The sequence below is a fragment of the Piliocolobus tephrosceles genome, chromosome 5 (genome assembly GCF_002776525.5).
Source record: "Piliocolobus tephrosceles isolate RC106 chromosome 5, ASM277652v3, whole genome shotgun sequence".
Lineage (NCBI taxonomy): Eukaryota > Metazoa > Chordata > Mammalia > Primates > Cercopithecidae > Piliocolobus > Piliocolobus tephrosceles.
This window is the reverse complement of record NC_045438.1, coordinates 43,293,935-43,316,265: the sequence shown is the minus strand read 5'-3', so window position 1 is coordinate 43,316,265 and position 22,331 is coordinate 43,293,935. Positions and strand designations below refer to the sequence as shown.

Below are 22,331 nucleotides of genomic sequence, written 5' to 3'. Positions count from 1 at the left end.
CACCGCAGAAGTACCCACGAGCTTCGCATTCCTCCAGCTCTCCCCTAACCCTGAGCTCTCTGCAGGCTGCGTCTCCCACGCCCACCGCCAACCAACCGGGAGGACCCAGATCGACTTCCTGAGGCCGGCGCAATTTACAAAGGAATGGATGCGGCCGCTGCCGCCCGGTAGGGAGGCCGGGAGCGCCGGATCAGACCTAGGGAATCCGGCCTCCCCAGCGCTCCGTGCGCTCTGGCCCCCGCGACCGCTGCACTGACCCTCCCAACCGCGGCATGGGGAACTGGCCCGCAAGGCCCTGGTGATCCAGGTGATCTGAAGGCTGGGAAAGAGGAGGCCCTGTCCTGGACACCTCAGAGAGCGGGGCCGTGGAGTTAGAACCCGGGCTCTGCAGTTCATTGTAAAACAAAGTGCTGGTCCCATGGCTCTCTGGGAGGTCGGCCAACGTTTTCTCCCTCCTCCTAGAAAAACGCACTGGAATGAGTCCCTTTCGTAATCTGAGGCTTGGAGAAAAAAATCCCTTTGAACAACCTGCGATCTAAAAGTTGCACAGCCTTCAGTTGGTGCTTTGTTGGTTTTTAAGTGGCCTTGAGCAACCAGAGTCTCGGACCCCGGGCCGAAAGGGGGCATGAATTACCTTGTCAGTTGCAGCAAGAGATCCCCAGAGTCCGGAAAAGGGCAGCCGGCGACTGCGCCGGACTACACACCAATGGGGCGCCCCCCTCCTCCTGTCCCCTCAGCCTCTCCAGGGCCGCTGGCAGGGAGCTTGGCGATCGCGCCACACTCTCCGGAGTCCCACCCTTGGGAGCAGCAACCACCCAGAGGTCAAGCATGCTCCCCGCCGGGCGGCTAGCTGGGAAGCCCTTTGCTGGCCGCCGACCACACAGTCACCCTCTGCCCACCTCTCCTGTGGACACCGCCGGGGCCCCGCCTTCCCCGGGCCCGGGTGTCTGTGACAGACTCTCCTAAGAGGCCACGTCCCCTCTTGCAAATCACTGGCCCAGCGCCCTGCACCACGCGATGCACGGAGGGCGACCATGTCACCCCGGCGGGGAGGAGGACTGGGGAGCAGGGAGGCTCCCCAATCCTCCTGTACAGAGCTCCCGTACAGAGCCGGTCAGAGAAGTTTGAACCGTTCACAACTAGTACGGATCCCCAGCTCTCCACGCCTCCGGCATTCTCTCTCGCACCGCGGGAAGCTAAACTGAGGCCCCGAGGAAAGGGCAAGCAAAAGTTACTCCCATCTTCGACTCTGGGACTTGGGAAGGAGCTCGGGACGCCGATCCCACGCGGAAGAACCGCAGAAAGCCATCCTCCTCCCGGTCCCCGCCCCATTCCCTCGGGGGCTGCAGTCACATTACCAGCCCGAGGCTTCAATAATGCATGGTCTTACCTGGTGCCCGCGGGCCGCCTCGCCTGCCGGCCGCACCCCGAGCTGGCCAAGGGTTCCTCTAGGAGTTTGAGACGGAGTAATCGCGGGGGTGTGTGCGAGTGTGAGTTTGGTGGTGCGATGTATTTTTTTAAAAAATCAAACGTGGAGAAGCAGACAAGATCCGAAATTAAAGAAAAAAAGAAAAGAAAAAGAAAGAAAGAAAGAAAGAAAAAGAAATTGACACCCGACTGAAAACGCCCTTTACTTGTGCAATCTTCCTGCCTGGTAGTTCCGCCAAAAACAAAACAGTCAAAGCGCAAACCTGGAACGGGCGCGCAGGCACCAAGTTTGCCAAACGCTACAGAGTTTTCCGTCTGCAGAAATGACCCAAAAGAAGGGGGGCGCCGCTCCTCGTGATCCCCCAATCGGCTTCTAGAGCCAGAGGCTCCTCCTCGCCCTTCGGCGGGAGAAAGCCCGCGGCCGGCTGCTGCTGCCCGCTTCCCTCCTCCGAGGAAAAACGACTCCACAACTTTGTGCGCGAGAGCGCCTCGCTCCTCCGGCTCCTCCTCCTCCTCTCGGCTGCGGGCCTGCCCCTTTGTTGGAGCCCAGCGCAGGAGCAGGAGGAGGGAGGGTGGGGCGCAGGACAGCTGGGTCGCGCGTTGCCGCCCCCACTGCCCGGGAACAGGCTTGCCCCCGGGCAGCCGGGGGTCCGCTCTCCCGAGGAGAAGGGAGCAGATCAGCGCCAGCCCTCCGGCCCGCGCCTCTGCAGCGCTCCGGCTCCCCCTCGGCGCTCTCGCCCGGCCGCCGCCGGCCCAGCAACTTTGTTCCGGGAGATCAGCCCCACTACGCTCCAGGGTCAGCGTCGGCCGGGCCTCGGCAGTGACCGCGGTCACCGTGTCGGGAACTTGGCGCCCCAAGTCACCTGACCGCGCTCCCCGTCAATCAGCGCCGGCCCTGCGCGCCCTCCCAGCCCGCAGCAGCCAGGCTCGGCGCTTGGCTGGCCTGGGGCGCGCGCTCCAGTGTAAACCGTGCGTGCCGGGAGCCGGGAGTCCGGAGACCGAAGCCAGAATGGATGCCTCGAGCAGACACAATTCCCCTTATTCAGATTATCTGAAAATGTGAGTCACGTCCCCCTAGGCAAAACAGGTCTCTAGTTGGGGCGATTTTTTTTTAAGAGATAAATTCCAGTCTGCCTTCCAACTCACCCCATCTCAGTTTGCTGACGTTGCTGATTTTTTTTAACCCTAATTCCAACCGCACATTTATTTTACATTATTTCTCTAGTGTCGTTTTTAATATTAAAAAAGAAGTTTTCTCTTACATTAGTTTGTATTACAAGTACTGTTTGTGCTGACCTTATTTTTTTTGTTTTCCAATATGCACACACAAACGCACATGGGGAAGCTTGAGAGATTGACCAAAAACTATCTGGGAAGAAATGAGCTCGTGATGTGTGTGCATTTTTCTTATTTACACATTTCATTGCTCGTGTGTTCCTGTGATTGTTTTACACGATCAGCACACGTGGGAGGGGAAAGAAAACAACAACCTGAGTTCCTAGTTCGTATTAACAGAGAAAAGCATGGTTGATACTCGAGCGTCGGCTTATTGCTGGCTTAATATTTAAGTAAATTTACGCAGCAGTAAAGATTAAACCACTAGGGGCCTTAAAGGAATTTTCAGAAACAGTTTACTCGCCTTTTGTTTTAGTGAAAGGTTCCCCCATCCATCCCTAAGTGCTCCAGGGAGGGAGCAGGTAGGAGATTCCCAAAAGAGACTCGTTCTTATAAGGTTTATAGGACTGCTTCCTTCCTTTTGATGACTTTCTACGTATAAGCCAAATAAAATCCAAAGGATTAACTTGAAATGGGTATGATTTTACTCATTGACTTCATTCATTCATTTAACAAGCATCAGTTTATGGCTGTCAGGTCTGCTGGTTCTATGGATAATGCAAAGATAAATCTGATAGTGATCTTACCCTTAAAGAACTTGGAATGTAGTAGGTGAGATAAGGCATGTAAAGAAGTAAGTATATACAAGATCCGGGAGATAAATGCCGTAAGAAAAGAACAGATCAGGTGCTAGCTGAGTATAGTCACATAGAGGGTTTTTTGTTTGTTTGTTTGTTTGTTTGTTTGTTTTTAATGTTTTAACAGAGTCTCTCTCTGGTGCCCAAGCTGCAGTGCAGTAGGGCGATCTCGCTCACTGCAAGCTCCGCTTCCCAGGTTCTCCCCATTCTCCTGCCTCAGCCTCTCTAGTAGCTGGGACTACAGGCGCCCGTCACCACGCCAGGCTAATTTTTTGTATTTTCAGTAGAGACGGGATTTCGCCGTGTTAGCCAGGATGGTCTCAATCTCCTGACCTCGTGACCGCCCGCCTTGGCCTCCCAAAGTGCTGGGATTACAGGCATGAGCCGCCGCCAGGCCCCCAGGTTTTTTTAACTCATCATTTTGCAGACACCAAAAGTTGCTTCTCACTCACTGTATCCTGGTTGAGTTGATGAAACTCAGACTTTCTCCTTCAAAATAGAGAATAAGGGCACATTGTAGTGTTTGAGGATGTTGTCACTTAAAATTTGTGACGCATTTCACAATTTACAAAGTACTTTAATACATCATTTGAGCTCAAAAATTTTGAGAAACACGCTTAGGGTCCTGTGATTTCTGGTATTGTAAGCTCTGAGGAGACGTTTAGTCCAGCTTCCTCAACTCCTGTAAGAGATGGAACATGAGGCCAACAGCCACCTTCTGTGCAGGAGTGACCTGCCCTGCATATCAGCCATGGTGGCTTACAGCCAGTTTTACCTGGGGACCTGTGCCCTGTTTCTAGCCCTTCCTTCTCTCCAGGCAGAGACTGATGCTCTTTGTAGATAATGAGCAAAAGAGGCTAAAGAAATTCTTGTTAACTGGGTGCAGTGGCTCATGCCTGTGATCCCAGCACTTTGGGAGGTCGAGGCAGGTGGATCATCTGAGGTCAGGAGTTCGAGATCAGCCTGGCCAACATGGAGAAACTCTGTCTCTCTAAAAATACAAAAATTAGCTGGGAGGGAGGGAGGCAGAAAGGGAGATAAAAGGAGAGAGGGAGGAAAGGAAGACGAAGGAAGGGAAGGAGGGACGGAGGGAAGGTGAGAGGGAGGAATTCTTATTGATGGAACGATCAACAGATGTCAAGCTGGTCCTGTGCTGGTCCTGTCCCCCAACACTTTCTTTATTTGGTAGGGAAACCACATTTGGTGGGCGATCTTGACCACAGAGGGCTTTATTTCCATACAGCACAGTGGGATCTTCCTTTATATCCAGAGAATCTAGGTGAGGCACGGTGGAGACAGGCCTCTGAGGTAATGGGCCTGCCTGCAAGGAGGATGCCCAGTGGGGTTTTGTCTGCTCATCCCAAAGATCAGCTCACTGTAGAACATCTGGAAAGAATGATAGGAATGTGGCCCTGGGTCTACTGTTAACCCAAAGTCAGAATTGCCCTGCAGTCACTATAGAACGGTGAAAATTAAGGAAAACAAAGTTAGTTCACTGGAGGAGAGAAAGCCTGTGACAAAGGAGAAAATTATGATATGAGTAGTGTATATATAGATTCATATATAAAGATATATGTATATGTGTGTATAGTGTATATAGACATGATTCACATAAATATTGTTCATATACAGGGAACTGCATCCTAATATAATAGCGAAAAAGAAAACATTTGCCACTAAACTTTGTGCAAGACTGTATAAATGCGGTTTCTCTTTAAACAGTAGAGACATGGGAAAATACACAATGTATAAAAAAATCAAGACACTCCCTTAGCTTTACCTTTAGTATTGACTATGATTAAAGTCCCACATATAAGCATTTAAGAGAGGAGGAAAGGTTAGAGAATTTAGCCTTTCTTACATTTTTCAGGTGAAAAAAGTATAAATCTGGAGCTTGTGTATAATAGATACTGGATTTTTGCTGAGTATTGGTAAATTCTTCAGTCAAACATCTAGTATTTGTGCAGGTTGATAAAATTTTATCATATAAATAAATTTTTGTAATAGAATTAAAGAAACAAAAATTACTAGCACATGAAACTTTTAGAAAATAAATAGCACAAAGGCTGAGTTCCTTACAAATTAGTGCACTCATGAATTACCCAGAGAATATATTTTAAATTCAGATTGACCGCCATTCCCCAGAAAAATTCTGATTGAGTAGGTCTGGTGGGGCCCAGGAAGTTGCAGGTTTAACATGCAACTCCTTAGGTTTAGATCAGGATGGCCAAGGAGCCACACTTTGAGCCCCTGTACTCTGGGGGGCTGGCCTCAAATAGGCCACTTTGGATGATTGGAGGGGTCGAGAAATTACCCTGCCAAAAAAAAGAAATCCATAGTGGATCAATCATAATTGTGAAATACCCATGATTATCTTTATCTCTTTGAATTCAAGTGTTTCATTCTATTCAGACCACCCTGAAGGTTACCTACAACTGTTAACACCCTAGGACTATTGCTGGCAATTTAACCTGCACAGGTGGTAGGAAGCATGGCCCAGTTCTGAGGAAATAAGGCTCTGAAGAGAAAGTCTAATGATGAGAGGACAAGGAGGACAGTAATACTGAGAATATGGGAGCTGAAATGTGGAATCCAAAGAAGGGCAAAATAAAAGCACTAAGTTGTTGGGCAGAGAAGAGCAACTGATTGATCTAAATGGGAGAATAAAGGAAGCCCCAAAAAGAGAAGGAAGAGATGCAGAGAGGGTGGAGGGTGGGAAACCCAGAGCACCACCTTCGGGGTAAACCTGAACAAAACACGGTCTACGCTGAGTTTATCCTACGTGTCAATTTTTCTTGGCTTAATTTAATTTGTATAATTTTATAATGTTGTTGCTGAAAAAGATTTTACAGAGTCTTTCCATCAACCCTCTGATTTTACAAAGAAGCAAATGAAAGACACAAAGCAGATCAGGGAATACCTTTAGATAAAATAAAACCATCTATTGGGGGAAAATGTCCAAATTATTAAGAAGTGAAAAGAAGATTCCTATGTTACATGAATTCATTGTTAACCAGAAGAAGAGGGGAGGAGGCGGGGGAAGAAAGCAAGCGTAGCTGAAAGCGAACTGGTCTAGATATAAGTTACCTAAGTGCTCATTATGATATTGAAGGTTATTAGCCATGTAAGTTTGTGGAACTTCACCTTTAGCTTCCTACCTGTAAAGTAGAAAGAATAATACCTCCTGCAAGTGTTGTGAGAATCAAATGAGTTAGTTAACATAAAGCATTTACACCGAATCTGGTACTTTTTACTTTTATTATGTTCCTTTCCCCTTTCTCTTAACTCAAGAGGACTGGCTGCCATTTTGTGATTGTCTTCATTCATTCTTTATTGAAAACATTCCTGGAACTTCCATTATCTGCTGCAAAGCAGGATATGCAAATGGGATAGGCCACAGTGCTTATCTTCAGAGAGCTCACTGTCTCACAGAAAGACCAATACATAGATAGACAATTATAAATTAATAGGGTACACCAGCACAGCCAAAATGTAACATAAGCCAGGAGAGAGACACATAACCCAATAGAAAGGACAGGAATGGGCAGTACCAAGAAGTGACAACTGAACTGAGCCTTAGCAGTTGAGTAGGAATCCTAAAGGGTACCTGTTGTCTTGCCTGTGCCCAGCATCTTTCTTCTCTTATTGAAGGAATATTATCCCTTCCTTTGGAGATTTCCTTTTCTGCTCCAATTAGATTTTATGCGGCTGTCAATCATTTTGTGGGACTGTCAATCACTTAGCCTGGGGGTAGGCTCCAATCATGGGGCCCCTTCCCCAGCCACAGTAATTAGTCTAAGAAGGGACCAGGGATTCAAGTTAAGCCCATCACAGTCCTTGCTAGGTGTTTTCATGGTAACACTGAAAGGGAAAGTTACCTTTTTCTTTTTTCCTTTGGAATTAGTAAACTGGAATGACATAAAATTGAGACATAATCCCTCCATTCCCCTCTCCGGCTCCTACTACTGGCTGGAGTTCCACTTCTATAGAAGGAGAAAAATAAACCATTGCACTGGCAGCTAAAAATATACAGAGAAAGTTGAGGATGCACTACATGCCCATCAGTAGTGCCCTATCACACCCTTCATCCTGAATGTTCATGTGTATTGGAATTCTGTCACTTGCAACTGAATGAGCCCAGTTCAATATAAAAATTGACCGGGAAAAGAGCAGTCCTATGAGAAGGCTTCAGGCAAAGGAAGATATGGAACATGTATGAACGGTGGCAAGAAGCAGGAGGAACATTTCCTTTTGTTGGAGTCCTGCATGGTCTCCCTAGCTCCCTAACACATGCTAACCCAAACACATTTGCAGCCTTAGCCTGGTAAGCAGGGGGTGGGGGATCACCATCTAGATTTCCAGGCCATGGTCAGACATCTTCTATGTCTGGTTTTGCACTGGTTCTCCTGCCAGACTCCAGCTGGCTATTGGAACTAGAATGTGCCCTAAATCACAGCCTATTTGGCAAGAGCCCTAACCTTCAGTGTAGCACTGCAGCTTCCTTGCCCAGAGGCAAGATTCAGGTTCCTGGACACACCCTTGCAATTCACTTGCAAGAAGATACACCCCTCTAGCCTGGATTGTGCCTCCTCCTGCTCCAGTGCAACTCATCAGACAGGAAGGCTGGATGAGGTCAGTTCAATGTTTTTGATGCCCCTCTGGAAGGCCGACTCTAAACCGTCAGCTGATTTGTAATGGATCTGGTGTCTCCAAGGCCCGTCGCCCCACCTCCCTCCCTGCTTCCCGGACTCCTCCCTCTGGTCACCGCCTCTCTGTATTGAGGAGAGATGGCCAACATGACTTATACCTGTGCTTGATCAAGTTATGGTATTAATCAACTGGCCCTGCCTTAACAAGCATCATTTCCTTCTAGAAAACTCTCATAGATTTTAGATGGATGCCAAATTCTTCTGCGTTCTTACTCTGCTTTTCAAAGATGTGGCCAGGTGCAGGGACTCATGCCTCTAATCCCAGCACTTTGGGAGGCCGAGGCAGGGAGGATCACTTGAGCCCAGTAGTTAGAGACCAGCCTGGGCAACATATTGAGACTCTGTCTCTACCAAAAAATACAAAATAAAACAATACAAATTAGCCGGGTGCGGTGGCACACACCTGTAGACCCAGCTACTTGGGAGGCTGAGGTGGGAACATCGTTCGAGACTGGGAGTTCGAGATTGCAGTGAGCAGTGACGGTGCCACTGCACTCTGGCCTCGGTGACAGGATGAGACCCTGTCTCAAATAAATAAATATTGCTACATGAGTTTCCCATCTTACATCGAGGGCCTGGAGGGCAGGGCCAAACACTGTGTGGATTTCTTCTCCAGGGAACTAGCAGGGGATCTGATGCACTGATAAGTAGTACCTCCCAGTGATTACTGGGCATTTCTAGCTATGTGAGCCTAAGGGAAATCCCAAGGAGTCCATTTCAGTAAAAGAGGAAAATACTGGAGTTATGCAGACAGTTTTAAGATATTGATTATTTTAACAAAGTCAACTATTTTGATTTACAAAATTAGGTCACATTGCTTTTCAGTATAGCTCAAATTACCACAGACCTCAAACTGGTGGCCATCTGCCCGAGAATGAAATGGTATTGCCACATCAAATGTGCCCTTCTCCCAATAGGCAGCTCTATTCGCCTAGTATTTGCTCTTACTTTGTGAAGAAAATCCAGGAAAAGGTGCTTTTCATTTCTGTAATTCTACATACATACATACTATTTTCCTGCTTTGATAAAAAGGTCACCTTCTCCAGGAAAGCTTCCCAGAGAGCTAAGGACCAACTAGTGTCACCAGCCAACTCATGTGGGCAGCACAAACATTCCTCAGAAAATACATTAAAATTAAAAGAAGAGCAAAATTCTTTTTCACATTTATGATCCCCTTGGCATCATGAAGTTGTGTCATATTTGTTAGAGACTAATATAATAAGAACAGATGCAGGCTCAGTAGGTAAAAAGATGCATTCTTGCTAAGTCATGCTTGTATGGCAACAAATCTTGCTATCTGAAAAATGGTTTGTCTGTGTTTCAAATTCAGGGGGAGATGGATGAATTTGTCTCTCATGCAACACATTGTAGCAGATGGATGAAGAACTTGAAAGAACCCAGGACACAGCAATAAGCACCATATTCTTATTTAGAGCAGCAATGCTGCTCCATTAAAATAATCTGTCACATTAAATTTATGTTGTTAATTTGAATTAAATACATGCTTTTGTTGTATTGGTTTTTTTGTCTTTGCTTATATAAATGGACAAGAGCTGTAAGTATAAATAGTGGATGCTTGTTTGTACACATGTAAATAACGTTGTAATTAAAATAATGTAATTTGGCACCAGGAATCTATAGATTTCATTTTTCCTTAAGTAGGGTTAGACCATTACTCAAGTTTGCAAAACACTAGGTTAATGCAATAGCTGTGTGATATAGTTTGGATATTTGTTCCCTCCGAATATCATGTTAAAATCTGATCCCCAATGTTGGAGGCGGGGTCTAATGGGAGGTGTTTGAGTTCATGGGGGAGGATCCCTCACGAGGAACTTGGTACAGTCCTTGAGGTAATAAGCGAGTTTTCACTCAATTAGTTCCCTTCAAAACTGCTTGTTAAAAAAAGCCTGTAATCCCAGCATTTTGGGAGGCCGAGACAGGCAGATCACCTGAGATCGAGAGTTCAAGACTACCCTGACCAACATGGAGAAACCCCGTCTCAACTGAAAATACAAAATTAGCCAGTTATGGAGGCGCACACCTGTAATCCCAGCTGCTCAGGAGGCAGAGGCAGGAGAATCGCTTGAACCCGGGAGGTGGAGATTGCAGTGAGCCGAGATTGCGCCATTGCACTCCAGCCTGGGCAACAAGAGCGAAACTCTGTCTCAAAAAAAAAAAAAAAAAAAAAGCCTGGTATCTCCCTCCCCCTTTCTCTTCACCTCTTTGGCTGGGTGATTTGCCCACTCTGGCTGCCTTTCCCCTTCTATCATGAGTGGAAGCAGCCAGAGTCCCTCAGCAGAAGCAGATGCTGGTGCTTCCTGTACAGCCTGCAGAACTGCAAGCCAAATAGACCTTTTTTCTTTACAAATTACCCAGCTTTGGGTACTCCTTTATAGCAACACAAGAGGACAAAAAAACACTGTGTTAAGCCTGGCCAGATGATCATAGATACTTAGAAAATGTTATCTAAAATTTCAAAAGCCCCATAAGTTACTGTATTTATATAAAAAACTAAATACTCTCTTTTTTTTTTTTTTTTTTTTGAGACAGGGTCTCTGGAGCCCAGGCTGGAGTGCAGTGTCACGATCACTGCTCACTGCAGCCTCCATCTCCTAGGCTCAAGTGATCCTCCCACCTCAGTCTCCCAAGTAGCTGGGACGACAGGCGTGGGTCGCCACACCTGGCTAATTTTTGCGGTGTTTGTAGAGACGGGGTTTCACTTTGTTCACCCAAAGTTCTGGGATTACAGGCATGAGCCACCTCTCCTGGCCTTCAAATCTTTTTTTTTCTTTGAGACAGGGTTTCCCTCTGTCACCCAGGTTGATGTGCAGTGGCATGATGTCACCTCACTGCAACCTCCACCTCCTGGGTTTGAGTGATCCTAATGTTTCAGCCTCTGGAGTAGCTGGGACTACCCGCCACCACGCCTGGCTAATTTTTTTATTTTTTTATAGAGGCTGGGTTTCGCCATGTTACCCTGGCAACAAGAGACTGTTCAAACTTTTAATAATCAAAAACTCAATTGCAGTGACTTCTGGTAAAGATAGAGATTGAACTCTCTTTGCTTCTTCCCAAACCCTACTGAAGCTACACCCAAAGGACTTATTTTAAGGCATAAAACTCCAAGGAGAGGGAGATAATGACAACAACACGTTTGAAGGAGGAAAGAACATGGCCAAATGGAAATTGACTTTGCAGGCCTGAAAAAACCTAACCCTAAGTTAGCAGCAAGGGCAGCTAAGAAAAATACATATATAATTTCCACTGAAATGTCAGGCAAAAGCCCAGGAATTGAAGGCACCAAGTACCCTGGAAGTGGAGGGTGGTGAGGACAGGATTAAAAGGATTGGTTGAAAGAAATAGTTAGATTCCTCAATTCCTTGGCCCACCCTACACAACCAGGCAGCTGCAACCCCAGAAGAAGATTAGAACTGTGTTCTTCGAACAGAGAAATCAGAGGATCTCTAAACCAGGGAACCAAGTCAAGGTAGGGGAAGTGTACAAAACACAAGGGGGATCGACACCACCTCCCTCCTCTCCCAGTACGACAACCAGAATACAGGCAGCCAGGCCTTCCCCATTCATACAGGAGACTGAAGGTGCCTTCTGTGGGGAATCCGAACAGCCCAAGAGGAAACACTGTAAGATAGACAGTGGAGGTTCCAAACCAAAATAGCTGACCCATGTCCGTGAAGAAATGAAAGCCACCCATGTACCGAGAGCTTCTGCTTGGCTTTTTATTGTGATACCCTTAATCATGAGCAGACAATTAAGAATTATCAGACGTCTGAGGATAGCCTCCTTCACAAATGTTGAAATAAAATACATAAACAGCAAAAGGCAACTTGAAGGAAACAAAGACTAGGTTGTCAGGAAAAAAAAATTTTTAATTTCTTTTTAAATTAGTATTAATATCTATAGAGAGGAGTCCAGCAAGGTGGCACATGCCTATATTCCCAGCTATGCAGAAGGATGACTTGAGCCCAGGAGTCAAAGGCCAGCCTGGACACCATAGCAAGACCCCGATATGGTTTGGCTGTGTCCCCATTCAGATCTCAACTTGAATTGTTATCTCCAGAATTCCCACATCATGGGAGGGACGTTCCTGTGCTATTCTCGTGATAGTAAATAGGTCTCACGAGATCTAATGGGTTTATCAGGAGTTTCCGCTTTTACTGCCTCTCTCATTTTCTCTTGTTGCTGCCATGTAAGAAGTACCTTTCACCTTCCGCAATGATTCAGAGGCCTCCCCAGCCATGTGGAATTCTAAGTCAAATTAAACCTCTTTTCGTCCCCAGTTTCGGGTATGTCTTTATTAGCAGTGTGAAAATGAACGAATACAACCTCCCATCTTTTTATTTATTTATTTATTTATTTATTTATTTATTTATTTTTTGTGAGACGGAGTCTCACTGAGTCACCCAGGCTGGAGTGCAGTGGTACGATCTTGGCTCATTGCAGCAATTATCCTGCCTCAGCCTCCCTAGTAACTGGGATCTCAGGTGCCCACCACCATGCTTGGCTAATTTTTTTGCATTTTTAATAACGACGGGGTTTCACCATGTTGGCCAGGCTGGTCTCGAACTCCTCACCTCAGGTGATCTGCCCACCTCGGCCTCCCAAAGTGCTGGGATTACAGGCATGAGCCACTGTGCCCGACCTCCACTTTTTTGTTTTTTTTGAGACAGGGTCTTGCTGTGTTGCCCAGGCTGGAGTGCAGTGGTGCAATCTCAGCTCACTGCAACTCCACCTCCTGGGCTCAAGCAATTCTCCCACTTCGGCCTCCCAAGCAGCTGAAACTACAGGTGTGTATCACCATGACTAGCATTTTTTTGCTTTTTTTTTTTTTTTTGTAGAGACAGGGTTTCGTCATGTAGCCCAGACTGGTCTTGAACTCCTGAGCTCAAGCAATCCACTCATCTCAGCCTCCCAAAGTGCTGGGATTACAGGCAAGAGCCACTGTGCCTGGCTGTTCCCCCCCATCTTTCAATAATGATAATAATAATAATAATAATAATAATAATATAGAGAGGTATTTGAAGATTTTAAATTAATGAAACAAAAATTAATGAAACAAAATAAACTTAAAGAGAACAAAAAATAAATTTAAACACTGTAAAAATGAAAACTCAATAGATGGATTGGAAGAGAAGGTTGAAGATGTCTGCCAGAAAGAAAGAAAACAGCATATAAAATAACAGGTAAAACATAGGCAAAGTAAAAGGCCAGTCCTGAAGAAATTCCTCAAAGATAGATTAGAAAAAGCAATTATTTCATCAATGAAATAATTTAAGATTTCTGAAAATTGAAGGATACATGTCTGCAGTGTGAAACAGTTCGCTGAGTATCCAGCAATGAAAATATATCCACACCAAGACACATCACAGAGCTATTTCAGAACACAGGACTTAGGGACAGAATGTTTATGTCTCCCCCGCCCCCAGTTCATATGTTGAAATCTTAACCCCCAAAGTGATAGTATTAGGAGATGGGTCCTTCGAGAAGTAATTAAGTCTTAAGGGTGGAACTTCATGAGTGGGATAAGTGTCCTTATAAAAGGAGACCCCACAGAGCTTGCTTTTCCCCCTTTCTGCCAAGTTAAGATACAACCAAAAGAAGGCCATCTGCAATCTAGAAGAAGGCCCTCACCAGAACCTGACTATGCTGGCTCTCTGATCTTGGACTTCCAGCCTCCAAAGCTGTGAGATAAGAATTTGTGTTGTATATATGCCAATCAGTCTATGGTACTTTGTTCCAGCAACCCAAACTGACTAAGACAATGGGGTCAATGAGAAGATTTTAGTTTCCAGTGGGATGGGAGAAGGAAGACTGCACACAAAGTATCAGAAATCAAAAGAGCTCTGAACTTCTCAGCAGCAACACAGGAAGTTACAAGAAAATGGGGTAAGGCATTCAAAATTCCAAAGGGAAATGGTTTCCTATTATTATTATTATTATTATTATTATTATTATTATTATTATTATTATTATTATTATTTTGGTAGAGACAGGGTTTCTCCATGTTGGTCAGGCTGGTCTCAAACTCCCGACCTCAGGTGATCCACCTGCCTCAGCCTCCCAAAGTGCTGGGATTACAGGCGTGAGTCACTGCGCCTGGCCAATTTCCAGATAGTATTAACTATCTAGTCAATTTCTTTTTCTTTTTTCCTTTAACTTTTATTTTAAGTTCGGGGGTACATGTGCAGGATATGTAGGTTTGTTACACAGGTAAATATGTGCCATGGTGATTTGCTGCACAGATCATCCCATCACCTAGGTACTAAGCCCAGCATCCATTAGCTATTCTTCCTGATGCCCTACCTCTACCCACACCCACCCCAACCTGACAGACCCCAGTATGTTGTTTCCTTGCCATGCATCCATATGTTCTCATCATTCAGTTCCCACTTATAAGTGAGAACATGCAGTGTTTGGTTTTCTGTTCCGGTGTTGGTTTGTTGAGGATAATGGCTTTCAACTCCATCCATGTCCCTGCAAAGGACATGATCTCGTTGTTATTTATGGCTGCATAGTATTCCATGGGTATGTATATAGCACATTTTCTTTTTTTTTTTTTTGAGATGGAGTCTTGCTCTGTCGCCCAAGCTGGAGTGCAGTGGCCGGATCTCAGCTCACTGCAACCTCCGCCTCCTGGGTTCATGCCATTCTCCTGCCTCAGCCTCCCGAGTAGCTGGGACCACAGGCGCCCGCCACCTCGCCCAGCTAATTTTTTTTTTTTTTTTTTTTTGTATTTTTAGTAGAGATGGGGTTTCACCATGTTAGCCAGGATGGTCTCGATCTCCTGACCTTGTGATCCTCCCATCTTGGCCTCCCAAAGTGCTGGGATTATAGGCTTGAGCCACCGTGCCCGACCTACCACATTTTATCCAGTCTATCATCCATGGGTATTTGGGTCACCTCCCAGGTTTAGGCGATTCTCCTGCCTCAGCGTCTTGAGTAGCTGGGATTATAGGCGCGCACCACCACACCTGGCTAATTTTGTATTTTTAGTAGAAATGGAGTTTTGCCATTTTGGTCAGGCTGGTCTCCAACTCCTGACCTTAGGTTATCTGCCCACCTCAGCCTCCCAAACTGCTGGGATTACAGGCATGAGCCACCGCCCCCAGCCTACATTTAAGTCTTTAATCCATCTTGAGTTAACTTTTGTATAAAGTGTAAGGAAGGGGTCCAGTGTCAATTTTCTGCATATGGCTAGCCAGTTCCCCCAGCACCATTTATTAAATAGGGAATCCTTTCCCCATTGCTTGTTTTTGTCAGATTTGTCAAAGATCTAGTGGTTGTAGGTGTGCAGTCTTATTTCTGAGTTCTCTGTTCAGTTCCACAGGTCTAAATATCTATTCTTGTACCAGTACCATGCTGTTTTGGTTACTGTAGCCTTGCAGTATAGTTTGAAGTCAGGTAGTAGGATGCTTCCAGCTTTGTTCTTTTTTGCTTAGGATTGTCTTAAATATCTAGCCAACTTCTGCACTAAGTGTGAGGGTGCATATCTTTTACTCAAAAACTTTACCCCTCTCCTATACACATATTTTTCTGAAGGAGTTACTGCAGGATGTGCACCACCAAAATAATGGAGTAAGTCTTGAAAAATGAACACAAGAGTTACAGGATAAAAGAGATGTAACATAGGAGAAATGCAAAAGGAATTCCCACACTTACTCAGGATGATGTATCAAGCATGGGGGCAACTCATCTGGAGCCCAAGTGCTCCATAAGAAACTTAAGACAATAAAACTGAGATAATACTCAACATGAATGAATGTATCAAGAAAAGATTTGGCCAGGTGCTGTGGCTCACGCCTGTAATCCCAGCACTTTGGGAGGCCCAGGCGGGCGGATAAGGAGGTCAGGAAATCGAGACTATCCTGGCTAACATGGTGAAACTCCGTCTCTACTAAAAAATACAAAAACTTAGCTGGGCATGGTGGCAGGCCTCTGTAGTCCCAGCTACTTGGGAGGCTGAAGAAGGAGAATGGCGTGAACCTGGGAGGCGGAGTTTGCAGCAAGCTGAGATGGCGCCACTGCACTCCAGCCTGGGTGACAGAGGGAGACTCTGTCTCAAAAAGAAAAGAAAAGATTTAACCATCTGGTGGGCAATATGGATTAGGGATAAATGTGTACAAGGAAATTGGGCAAGTGAGGAAAGATGACAATTCTTAACTGAGGAAAAACTACAGGTTGTACAGTCAAGAAAAAGTCACCATTGTTGCCCATATGGCTCGACACTGAATAGCCTACAGAGTCACAGCAATGTTAACCCTGAACATTGAGTTATTCAGAAATAAGATAAATCAAAATAAGGAGCATGAGTAGCTTAGAAGTATCTATGACTTTATTTGGCAAGGGTGAAGGACAAAAGATACGTAAATCCTCATATTCATGAAGGGAAGTCAATAATGTCTAAAACAAACAAACAAACAAACAAAAAAACAGAAGTAACATTACAAGTACATTACTTAGAGAAATAGAGTTACATAACGAATGAAGCATCTTTAAAAGTTAAAAATAGATACCGCTGGGAAAAGGGATATGGAAAATAAGGGGTTGGGAGACTATTTGTCTTTGCAAACTTTGTGGAACTTGGTGATAATTAAAATTATGTTTATGGGCCTGGCACGGTGGCTCACGCCTGTAATCCCAGCACTTTGGGGTGCGAGGCAGGGCAGGGGGTCGGGGGATCACCTGAGGGCGGGAGTTCAAGACCAGCCTGACCAAAATGAAGAAACCCCGTCTTTACTAAAATTACAAAATTAGCCAGGTGTGGTGGTGCATGCCTGTAATCCCAGCTACTTGGGAGGCTGAGGCAAGAGAATCACTTGAACCCGGGTGGTGGAGGTTGCAGTGAGCCAAGCTAACACCATTGCACTCTAGCCTGGGCAACAAGAGTGAAACTCCGTCTCAAAAAAAAAAAAAAGTTTATATATATTTTAATAAAAATTGAAAAAACAGGATCACAAAATGCAGAAATGTATGCAGACCAATGCAAAAAGCCATGGTTTTATGGTTAGAATTGGAGACTAAGATTTAAATACAGGAGGCAGGGCTGCATTATGACTGTGATGAGGGCTAGGCACTTTGACTATGTGGGCCCCTCACACTATAATATCAGTATTAAAATTATTTTTGATATAACTTTAAGTATTTCAATTTTTTTCCTTCTCAGGTAAAATTTAGTAGAATTTCATAGGCCTCTTAAAAGTTTCATGATCCCTAGGCATTATGCCTACTGTGCCAGTGGATAAGTCCTTCCTGGTTAGAGAAAGAAAGGAGGAAAACTACAGAATCCTGTTTACTTCATAGTTAACAAAGCTCCCTTTGCTTTGTGGCTCAACATTTCTAGGTCACAATAGTGGCAAATTAAGTGACTTTATAAACAACGAAGCTTCATTTGATCTGATCCCAACCCTGTTAGTACACAACCATCTTACACAATATTTTTAAAATTTATTTCGTAAGAAAAACATCAGGTTGAAATGTTTAAACCCAGCAGCTTAACAAAAAACAATCATAAATTTGTTGACTGCATTTTTCATTTTCCATAGGAATATTCTCAATTGAATACTCAAAGCTTTTATGTCTCCAATTATTTCTCCATTATTATAAAGTAAAAGTGACATTTTGTAACCTTTGAGTTACAAGCCTTCAACTTCTGTATGAAGAGTATGTCATACATTGTGATCAACTTAATCCTTCCCATCTCAGCTGGTTAAGTTGATGAGACCAATACTGTTGAAACTGTGCCCAAAGATGCAGATAGAAACCAAAAGCATTTGTTGAAAAATGTTTTGAATATTAATGCTTTGCAGTTGTATAGCTCTCTATATTTTTTAAAGGACTTTCTCTTTTCTGCTTGGATGTCTATTTTTTCCATATTGGCATATCTAAATATCTAAAACTGAAATTCCCTTCAATATTATTTCCATCTCTTCACTTACCCAATCCATTCAACTGGAACCATATTTCTGGTCACTCCAGCCTGAACCTAGTATTCCCGCCTCTCCTCCTCACACTCAAAATCTAATTGATTAAAAACTTCTTTTTCTTTTTTTTTTTTTTTTTTTTTTTGAGACGGAATATCACTTTGTTGCCCAGACTGGAGTGCAGTGGTGCGATCTCGGTTCACTGCAACCTCCCTCCGCCTCCCCAGTCCAAGCGATTCTCCTGTCTCAGCCTCCCGAGTAGCTGGGACTACAGGCACATGCCACCACGCCCGGCTAATTTTTTCTATTTTTTTACTAGAAACGGGTTTCACCATGTTAGCCAGGATGGTCTCCATCTCCTTACCTCGTGATCTGCCCGCCTCGGCCTCCCAAAGTGCTGGGATTACAGGCGTGAGCCACCGCACCCGGCAATTAAAAAGTTCTATTAGGCACTCCAGCCTGGGCGACAGAGCGAGACTCTGTCTCAAAAAAAAAAAAAAAAAAAAAAAAACCGTTGGTTGTTCATTATATTTTTTTTACATATCTACATTATCAATGTCCAATCCTACTACCAAACTTGAACTTGCCTTTGTACTTGAACTTTTGTACTGGTGTCTTAACTAGCCTCACTCAAACAACTCTTCCTCCTTCAATTCATCCTACACTTTGCCGTCAAATCAACTTGTTAACATGGTAATGGTGTTATCCGAAAGTCTTCAATGGCTCCCAATTGCTTACAAGATAAAACTGGCCATTTATCTAATATCTAATAATATCAATGTGTAATGGCCATTTATCTGTAGTATAATACCAACCCATGCTGGATACTCTGAGACTTTTCTAGTCACTTTTTGCTGAACATCTTTTACAGCTCACCCCCATGGTCACTCTGTTCTTTCATCTGGAGTGCCTGCTCATATTAATGTAGCTCAAGTCTACCTTCTTGTTGAAGCTTTTCGTGAGTACTCTTGTGTCCTTTGGATTCTTCACACTTACTGTGAATACCATCATTTAAAACATATCAGATACTACCTTTTATAGTTATATTCTGTTTATATATAAGTCTCCTGAACAAATGATAAGCTTTGAGGGCCCAGAGGCTGTCTGATCCAACCATGTAGGGTCACATGGTATGTGTCCATTAAATAACTGACTTATAAGGGAAAAGACTTTTTTTTTTTTGAGATGGAGTTTTGCTCATGTCACCCAGGATGGAGTGCAGTGGCATGATCTCAGCTCCCTGCAACCTGCGCCTCCCAGGTTCAAAAGATTCTCTTGCCTCAGCCTCCCGAGTAGCTGGTATTACAGGCGCCCACCACCATGCCCAGCTAATTTTTGCATTTTTAGTAGAAATGGGGTTTCACCATGTTGGCCAGGCTGGTCTTGAACTCCTGACATCGTGAGCTGCCTGTCTCAGCTTCCCAAATGGGCCAGGATTACAGGTGTGAGCCTCCACTGCCTGGCCTGTAGGATGAGTGGATGGATCCACTAGATGACCTCCCAAGGCCCACCAAGTTCTAATAATCTGTAATATTACGTCTCTCCGGAGAGCACACATGGTCTTTAAGAATTGTGGGAGAACATCCTCTATCTGGCTCCTGTCCCAGAATTGCAAACTGAGCCACACTAAGTGAACAGAACCTGTTCCCCTCCCAGCCCTGCGGCTTCTAAAAACAGTTTTGAAACTGGTAGCAGCTGTGAATTTGGAGGACTCTGCTTCTGCCCCACCCCAGCTGTGCCTCTGTTTTGGGAATTCCGGCCGGGCTTGTACTCAGCCAGCATCCTGTCCTAGTAGCACTAATTGTACCCAGGCTTACTGGAAAGGGATAACCCTTTCCGGGCCCATTTACCAAGTCTCTGTTTCCAGCTCCTCCTGCTGGATGGGGGAGGGGTGGGGAAAAGAGCCTTTTCTTCCTTCAGTTTCAAGACAACAGTGAGTGTTTGGGGAACAGGTCTCATTAATTACCTCAGCAAGATTTTTGAACTGTTTATTAACTTCATATTTTACGAGTTGGGACATTTGTCTGTTTTGCAGTTCCAAATACTTTTCAAATATATATTTTTTCAATTTTCCCACTTTGGGGAAAGAATACTATTCTGATGGTTGTCCTTTGAAATTAATTATGAAAGCTGAGATTGTTGGGGTTTTTTTTGTTTGTTTTTTTGCTTTTTTCTGAAGTAAGAGCAGTTTTTGCGTATTTGCAAAAATCTCTTCATTTTTTAGCTCAGCGTAGTTATAATAACTACCCTGATATACAAATTTATCAACCAAAAAGGCAGTAATATGAATAGTCTTTAAGAGTGCTAGCACACTGTAAAATCCCAAAGGCCCAACTTCTAAATGCAAAGGAGGGGGGTGGGGATTGTCATCTTCATTGTAGATCACTCACCTACCAAGGCTTACCCAGAGTCCTGAACAATGGGGAAAGCCAAATACTTTAGGCCTGAGATCACCGACTGTCAACCAACCTTCGTTTAAAAAGAGAAGAGAAAGAGGGAGATAGAAAAAATTTCTTCTGTCATTTTCTTAATAAGTATTTAAGTATTTAGTGACCTGCTGATTTATCTATGGGATTTAAGGCTATTTACATAAAGATTAAATAACATTGAAACTAAGCGAATGAGGAAACCTGTGCTAAAGAAAAATTATAGATGGGAAAGAAAAGAGATTAAGACACGAAAATATATGAGGAAATTTTTGCATATTTCTTTGGTGAGAATAAATACTCACTTAATCATCACTAAACGTTATTTGTTACCAGGATGGTACTAGTAAAAGGCTCTTCAAGAGCTATTCTGTTACGTGGCCCACTCCAGCTGTGTCAGAGCTCTGCATATTTTGCTTATCTTCCTTTGGCTCACGATAAGGTAGTGAATACCAGAGTGTGGTTTGTTTAATATTAACCTGAGAGTTCGATGCCATTAACAGAGCCAAGATTCCAGGGACTAACCGCTTTAAATTCTAGAAGTTGCAATTTTCATTTTTCTTTGTGATCGATTAACTGTCTCCACTTGGCTGTATGAATAGTGTGGTTTCTACGTGCTACCTTCCTGAACTTGACCTCCAGCCTCTCAGTGGTTACCTTGAGAAGCCAACTGTTTGGATCCTGCCAGAGATCCAGTGGTTGCATTCATTTTTCTGGTTCTGTTGAAATGAGGTTTTCTGTCAGAGCTTTTGTTTCTAATATCACTTTTATAGTTTACTGATGATGCTGCAGTTTTTTTAGAACACTTCAATACCATCTTATGTTTTTCGCACAAATTCCATAACCAACACATGACACATTTTTAACACATTAAGAGTAGAACTGATTTTCTTTAATCCAGAAAATATTCCTAAAAAGGAAACGCAATCCCAGCTTGTTTATCAGTTTCCCCTGAAACTAAGCTTTTCTCTGTTTAAGCATGATGTTCCTTCAGCGTGTAAGCTGGGATGTAGGTGGGAAAACTTGCTGAAGAATTCTTCCGGAGGAGAGAGTATAAATGTTTCTACACCCTTTGACTAATCAGAGATAGAAAACCAGGGGCTGGGCGACAGCTCATACACTAAAGAATTCTAGCACTGGAAAAGAATGTTGCCCTAGGGCCAATGTTTTCACAGCTACATTTCTTCCCTCAAAATTGGCCTAGGGTAAACATGGAGGAACAGGAATCAATAGTGGAAGGCTGACATCAAAGAGGGAGGGTGGAAGGAAGGGAGAGGCAAGAAAGAGAATTCGACTCCTGGGTTCTTTTTTGGCCACCTTGTCCCATTGTAAGAGCACGTATCCCAATTTTTACTCAGCAGAGAAGGTGACCATAAAGGTGAAAAATGGATTTCTCTCCTGCTATTTTAAGTAAAAATCCATTTAAATGTATTTTGTGAACATTTAAATAATTGTTTGCGTATTTCTGTCTAAAAAGAAGAGACAACAGACCACCTCAGAGCACATGCCCTGGCTGTAGGCTCCACTCCCATTTGCCAGCTGTGATGTCAGGAAAATATTCAACCCCTCAGTTTTCATCATATCTACTTCATAAGGGTGATGGAGGATTAAATGAATATAATCCATAAACCCATTTTGCATAACTCTGAAGACATAGTATTCAATAAGCGATTTTCATTCTTTACATTTTATTCAAAAGTACCTGATACATAGTCAATACCTATTTTGAATGTTTTCCTTTGGTTTTATTACGAGACTGGGCTACGCCTATAAACATCTTATTTCATTCTCAAACCTTATAAATAGGTGTGATACATATTTTGCAGATAAACTGAATCTTAGTGCAATGGACTGAAT

At 44.1% G+C, this 22,331-nt stretch overlaps 1 protein-coding gene across 1 annotated transcript in view; it reads right to left on the bottom strand.

Annotated features, from left to right (window-relative positions):
- The window catches only part of UTRN (utrophin), a 580,797-nt gene extending 578,860 nt beyond the window's left edge, over positions 1-1,937 (bottom strand). Inside the window, exon 1 of the mRNA XM_023183788.2 lies at positions 1,391-1,937. The gene's annotated coding sequence lies outside the window, so the exon portion shown is untranslated. The remainder of the gene's footprint in view (positions 1-1,390) is intronic.
- Between the last annotated feature and the right edge of the window lie 20,394 nt (positions 1,938-22,331).